Raw genomic sequence first — 6,000 nt, 5'->3', positions numbered from 1 at the left:
ATTTCTCCTTCTCCTTCTCCTTGTCCTCAACATTTTGATCTTTTTTCCTTTATCTTCAGATCCTTCATTATTTCTTTTCCTTTAGACTTAGAGGAAATCAAAGAATTTTCAACATCATCTCGTCCCAAGTGAAAGTCTGTCAATGCATCTACTATCACAATTACCCTAGAAAGGTCTTTTATGTTTTACCTTTGAAGTTCATTATGTGCCTATTTTTGTAATTCATAATGAAATTATGCAGCTTATCCTCCCCAGACATGTTAATATCCAATAGCAACGAAGAGCATTATCTAAGGGTCTCTCACGAATCTGGTATGTCATAGTGTCTTCAAACAGTTCCTAGAAATCCAGCCTGCATTATGAGGAAAAAGATCCTTCAACTCTTTTTTTAAGAAGTTCCTACCAATCAATCTTATAATGTTCAACATTCACTAGTTCAATACATTATCATAATTTTGCATCATCCCCTAGATACATAGTAATGATTGTCACATTGTCTTCATCACTTAATAAGTTTTTGAGTTTCTTGACACTTCTTGTGAAATGCCTTAGGCTAAGAATTTTTCACCTTAGATGACTTTCAAAGTTTTTCTAGAAGCAAGAAGAGTCAAACGCAATACGGATCGTTTTGCATGAATGATTTTATTTTGCTTTAATATTTTGTCAACTTCAATTTGAAGGGATTCATTATCATTGATTAGATTGGCAATTTATAATATCGTTGCATCACAAAAACTTAGATTCTTCGTTAGTTGTTCTTGAACGTTAACAAGATATAAACTCAAAATATGAAACAAAAGCAAATTATGCCTCTATAAAATGTTTTAGATGATTTGCAAATAGAGGATTATTGTAAACTAAAAACTCAAAGTGTTCTGAGGTCCTTGATAAAGGGATATCTATGTACTAGAGTTCAATTCCAGACACTTATCCCAATACTCTCCCCAAAAGGCTCTGTACAAGTCTTTGGAACCCTTCTCTGGTGGCCTACTTCCACTAGAACCCCTTCTCTTCTCCTTCAAAACATTTTCTCCTACTAACAGACAATCGTATTTACTCCAGGTCATGGGGAAGTCTCATGACATATTAGAAATGAACTCTTTGTCTGATAGGTTGTTCAAATGAGTTGAAATAGCTATAATATATGAGGAAGATGACACTAAGTAGGGGGGCTTTGAGCTGGAAATGCATGAGAATGTATGAAACCTCATATTTTAAGGGGAAGCTATTTAAGACTTGGAAAGTCAGAGATGTTTCCTCCTCTCTTTTCTATTCTTTTAAATCCAACAAGTTTGGAAACTTTCTCTCTGTCATCTCGGTTAATGGTCACTCTATGGCAATTACATTATCCTTAAAAACAAACCTAATGATGGTTGGTTGAGTCTCGCCAACCGCATTGAAAACTTCATCAATAGAAAGCCATTAATGCAAGGAAATGATCCATTTCCCATCTATTATGACTCTGGCTGACCAACCTTTATGGAGAGAAGACACCTATAAAGTAGTTTTAGATAGAACCAAGTGGTCTTTACAAGAACAAAAATAGTTGTTGGAGTTGGACTGGTGGTCGGAATTGACTGGTCCTTATCCAGTATAGCACACGCTTGCTTGGTCATGGAATGGTGTTCTTGGTCTCTCTCTTTATCTTTGGACATCCAGCACCATGAAAGAATTAGGAGATAAATGTGGGGGGTTGGATTAAAATCGAAAAAGAGACTTTTCTCAAGACTCGACCCGTCTCAAAGTTAAAGCCTCCTCCAATGAAATCCATCGGGAGGTCGAAGTTTCAAAGGAGACTATATTTTTTGATTACCAATCTGGGTAGAAGCTCCGACAATGTTTTGCGTACTAGGGGGGTTGGGTTCAACAATCAAAAAGCCTATCTTTTGTACAAGAATTGTATGTTCTGCTCTTCTGAACCTTGAAAGCTGAAAGATACTAATCATAAATTAAGTTTGAAGAGTCACGGGAAATAGCCACTGGGTATTGATCTGTATACTGAAGAAGGGTCCCAGCCATGTGGAAAATATCACGTGCTGGCCATTTTTATTCCCTCAAAATTCAGGGGTTAGGGTATTTAATAAAAATGGGCCTCCTGTCAATTGGTCTCCTCATAGGCCTTACAAAACCCAACCCTCACCTCATAAAGTCTCTATTCCATCTAAGGTTGAGCCCTTTACCAAATTCATTAATTCTGATTTATCACATTTTTCCTCCAAAAACTATGTAGTCGATGCTCTCATCATTGAGATCAAATGAAAAGATATTACCGAATCTTTCACGCAACTTGAAAATAATCTACCATGGCCAATGCAACCTTTCTTCTAAATGAAATTCCATCGTTGTTACCAGTAACTCCAATAAGTTCAATTCAGATTTTATATGGAAAGTCTCAATTGATACCTCTAGAAAATCTCATCCTCATCCAATATGATATCAGCGAGTGCAGTAGTGAAGAGGAGACAAGAAACCTCTCATGGGTGGATCAATGCATCATTAAACTAAGAAAAGAATTGATGGCTTTGTTCAATGGCTTTGAAAAGGAATCTGAGGCTTGTTATCAAACTAGACCTAAGAAGATAACAACCAAAAGAGCCAACTAACAACAATCAGTTGGTACCAAAATTAATATGTAACTTAATCTCTGAGGTGAAATACAAAGATGGGGAGCCAAGGAGTGAATTAAGGAATGGTAAGAGACCACCTATAAGTGATCAATGAAGGTCAAATTTTATCTTAGAATGTAATTAGTACATCAATGAGATGCCAACATTTAGGTTCTCATAGAATATAAGCTTGAGTGGAGGTAACAAACATTACATGTAATCTCTACTCCAATAGATGGTTAAGAGAAGTGTGTTTAAAATCCAAGGGAAGCAGTGGTGGAATTTTGATTATATGGGATAAGTGAGAATGGTTGGGAGAACTCATTTTGATTATATGGGATAAGTGAGAATGGCTGGGAGAACTCATCAACTCTAGAAACTAATTAATTCAATGCATATTTATTGGCATAAACCAGAAGATGACATGATACCTTAGTGAAGTTTATGTTGACTACAAAAGGAGGGTCAGAAGAAGAAACCTTTGGAATGAGTTAATAGCTAGTAAAACTTTTTGGATGGGCCTTGGGTGGTGTGTGGTGACTTCAATGTCACTAGGTATGTGTTAGTGAGCCTCCTTGCTTCCAAAGGATTCTCTTTTATTATTTGGTTAGTAAGTTGTTAGGATGATGGGGGTCTTGTCCCGACATCCCTCTTAGTATTTGAAGACTTCATAGAAATTAGTTATGACTTCTTTAATCTTGTATTCCAGATGTTTTGCTATAAGACATGAGTCGCCACTTTGTCTAGTTTGAATGTTTATCTTTAAATGTTTTAATTTTATTTGAGACAGTTTCTTTTGGAAGTACTTTTGAATCCTTCTATTAATGATTTTGTCTTCCTCTATGAGTTAAGTCAGGACAAGAGTTTGCTTGAGGCCAACAATGGTTTAGGCTTGGGGTATGATAGTCTCTTCCTATGATTGGTTAAAAAACATGGCCGACCATCCAGGCAACGATTACGTTTCGAATAAAAAATCTATATATCTTCTTCAATTTTCAGTTTACTTCCTTCACACCTTCTCCTAAGAATATTCTTGTCATTCTTCCGAGTTTCAAGTTTTACCTAAGTTTCATAAGAGATTACCACTTCTTAACTAACTTTTTACTTGATTATCTGGAATCTACAACATAATTACAACTTAATAGGGGAGGGTGCGGGAACAAGTCGATATATAGCAATTTGAATAGACAAACCACAATTCAGGACGAGGATCACTGTTGGAGAATGAAGATGTTGGGTGAATCTTTTTTACAAATGACCCATGAATATTTACAAATGATTAGATTTGGATTTTTATCCAAAAATATTAACCCCCTTAAGTTTTAAACTCAAATTATTTTAGTTCTGCATAAATGGAAATATTTATTCATGTGGACTGGTACTTGACATTTTTTTAAAAAATACATTTAGAGATTGCACACTACATACAATCATCTATTAAATGTTATGTGTCTTAATACATATATGGTTATAGTTTAGTTAGCAAAAAAAAAATGATAAATGTTGTGTGACTTTGACCATTTAACTTTATCTTTTTAAATGTCTACTTTCAGATGTGAAATTTAAAAATCAAGAGATAATTTCAATTAGTTCATGGTAATTGGACCTTCACCAACAAGGTGAACAAAAGTTAATGTAATCAACCGACTTAACTATTAAGATTTGTTCCCTCTAGTCCATATTAAGTGAATAGTCATAGGTTATTTTTATAGTTCAAAATAAATAATTTTTTTTAAAGTTATAGATATTTGTTGATTGGGTTTTTTTTCTTCACATTCATCCTTTCTTTTAATGACGTTGTTAACTACTTTACATTTTTAGGAGAATAGTTTAGAAAAGATAAAAATAATTTAAAATAGCCTTTAATATTTCTCCTAAATATTTTTCTTTAAGAGGAGTGTTAATATCCTAATAATTCACTTAATATATACTAGAGGAAGTATCATCCAACCCCCACAATATATTTTTCAAAATATTAAATATATTACATTCAAAAAATGATATAGTAAAATTAGGGAAAAGTTACAAGTACCCCACCCCCCTAAACTATGAACGAAATTCCTGAGACACACTTAACTAACTAAGGTCCTATTATCCCCGAACCCATTTAATTTTTTAAAAAAATAAATTTGTAAATCTTTTTGACTTACATGGACTCCAATATGTCCCACGCGTCTCAATTGCATGTCATATAGTGTGCCATGTAAGACAAAAGTTGCACAAAATTACAAAAAAGGGTTTAAGGGGGTAGGGGGGTAGGACCTCAGTTTAGTTAAGGTGTGTCTCTGAGATTTCTATCATAGTCTAGGGAGCTTATGGTTTATCCTATTAAAATTATGCTTTTATTTATTTCTCATTAAGGAATGTGACAGTTGTGCAGAATGTGCACCAACTCAGACATGAAGAGTATAAAAGTTCTTAAATACTAAAAAAAATATACTTGGTATAGCCTCTGCATTTCACAAAGGTTTTACGATTTTGATTTCCCTTTTTCCTTTGCTTTTGAACTTTTTACTTTTCATCTTCATCTAGGATTACCAGGAGACCGAGCTTATTCAAGTCCTTAATCTCCTCAAGTATATACCCAAATTCAATCAAAGCTTCTCATGTTAATTGATATACTCATCCTCACTATCTGATAATGATTTGTACTATGTTTTTTTCTTAAAGTAGGTAGATATGCTCATTTTTGTTGGAAGCATTCTTATTTTGTTTTTTACTCTATGTTAATTTAATTTTCTCCTTGATTGTATCGATGATATAAGATTAATATACATCACCCTTCATGTCCACTATTGCAGGAGGGCGCTGACCATCAACTTGAAAAGGGCTACCTCAGAAAAAGTGTCCTACTTGTGGTAGAGTGAATACTACCTACTGTAGAGGCTCTCCCACATCAATAACTAGATTTTGCAGTGTGGAAGAATGAATATTTAGAGTTCCCAAAGAATTTAAAGTTATTGTCTATATATATTCTCTTGAGAAATAGATAACTTTTGAGTCGAGTTAGGTACAAATGTTCATTAATTTCTATGTATATTAAAATGTAACATGGAAGTAGAATGTATCGTTGCTATTTCTAAATAGTTACTCTAGAGTTGGCAGATGGTTTAAACAGGACTCTCGGTGAAATTATAGTCGTGGTGAAAGGAGATTCAAATTATAAATTTTTAGATAAATACTAGAATGTGTACTTAAGATTTAAATATATGATAAAATAGATTTTGAACACCATTTACCACTACACTTGTATCTTCCCTTACTGTCAAATTGGATTTTACAATTTACATATAACTAGGAAGATTATGTTTGCCTTAATTACACTACAATTTTTTAACGAAGGGATCAAATTAACAACATTTTCAATACTTAGTTCCACCACTTAATAATAGTA

The sequence above is a fragment of the Solanum lycopersicum genome, chromosome 9 (genome assembly GCF_036512215.1).
Source record: "Solanum lycopersicum chromosome 9, SLM_r2.1".
Lineage (NCBI taxonomy): Eukaryota > Viridiplantae > Streptophyta > Magnoliopsida > Solanales > Solanaceae > Solanum > Solanum lycopersicum.
Note: the sequence above shows the minus strand (reverse complement) of the source record.